Raw genomic sequence first — 1,209 nt, forward strand, 5'->3', positions numbered from 1 at the left:
GTACAGTCTATGGCTGAGTCACAATCCAGACTCTGGGGTCAGAAACAGTATTAACAACAAACACTGGGAGTATCAAAAGACTTGGCAGCTCCCAAAGGGTGTTGTTGATAACTGGTTATTGCGTGTGAGGACAGAGGGCACGGATGCAAGATTGAAGGTGAGCTGCAGGAGATGGAGCCAGTCAAAGGAGCGAGTGTTACTTTAACCTTCCCTTTAACAACCTGATACAGGAATTATGTACAATTACTGGACCGTGTAACACTTCCATCTTAGGAAAAAATGCTGTTACATAATGCAGTATAGTGTAAAAGCTTGTGTGATAAATGTGTTACTGATCAACAGAATCATAAAGTTATAGTAAATGCTTTGAAATCAGAGGAGCTCTAGTTGTGTATTTGCACACAAGAGTTTACACAGATTATTTCTAACCTTCCCCGCGTCTGCCAGACCTGGACACGGAAACCTTTTGAGAGCAGTAATCCTGTGGTGCTCAGTCTAGGTTTTTGCCGTGTAAAAATAGACAATGCAAGTCCATGGAGAATGCATGTTTTCCCATGCTAGTTAATGCCATCTGCCATCTGTTTGCAGGTATGTGCCCACCAATTGTAGACATGAGCAGCTTGCCGCCATGTGATCCAGCACTGGGTTTAAAAGCTTATGGCCAACAGAGAAGGGCACAGTATACAATTCCCCACTGAACCCCCGTCAGAAGCACACGCCGCACTATCTGGGTAAGTCTGTGTATTTCTTTCTGTCTTTATGTTGATAACAGCAAATATTATAATATCATCATGATGCAGTGAGTTGCATTTATTTGCACAGGTGCTGCATCCTAAACATGTCAGACGCGGAGGATGCCACATATGATGAGTGAGTAAATGCAACATTTCTGTAGCGCAGAGATTGAGAATGACAAAGTGATGCCGGCACAGATGGAACCAATAGTAACAACATCTTTTTGGTGTTTTTTCTTCTTTCAGGGGACAAGGTAAGTCAGTTTATCTGCTCACTGAACATACACACACACACAGACACATACACAGTTTGTACGTACAGTGTAATATATAGGCTGCAGATTGAAACAGCTGCATGTTGCCAGGGAGAGATTGTGACTGGTTGGATGCTACACAGCTGCTTCAACTACTAGACCATAAAACAAGATGAAAAACAAATGCATGCATATTGTGATTATGCTGCATGAATGTATAT

At 42.3% G+C, this 1,209-nt stretch overlaps 1 long non-coding RNA gene across 1 annotated transcript; it reads left to right on the top strand.

Moving 5' to 3' along the window:
* On the top strand, positions 1-893 carry LOC147818568 (uncharacterized). Its single transcript, XR_015437863.1, has 3 exons — positions 1-157; positions 589-731; positions 823-893. It is a non-coding gene; the product is annotated as an uncharacterized LOC147818568 (long non-coding RNA).
* The last annotated feature ends 316 nt before the right edge of the window (positions 894-1,209 follow it).

This window comes from Seriola lalandi, unplaced genomic scaffold, assembly GCF_002814215.2.
Source record: "Seriola lalandi dorsalis isolate HSWRI2012SDOR001 ecotype SW California unplaced genomic scaffold, Sedor1 jcf7180002054561, whole genome shotgun sequence".
Lineage (NCBI taxonomy): Eukaryota > Metazoa > Chordata > Actinopteri > Carangiformes > Carangidae > Seriola > Seriola lalandi.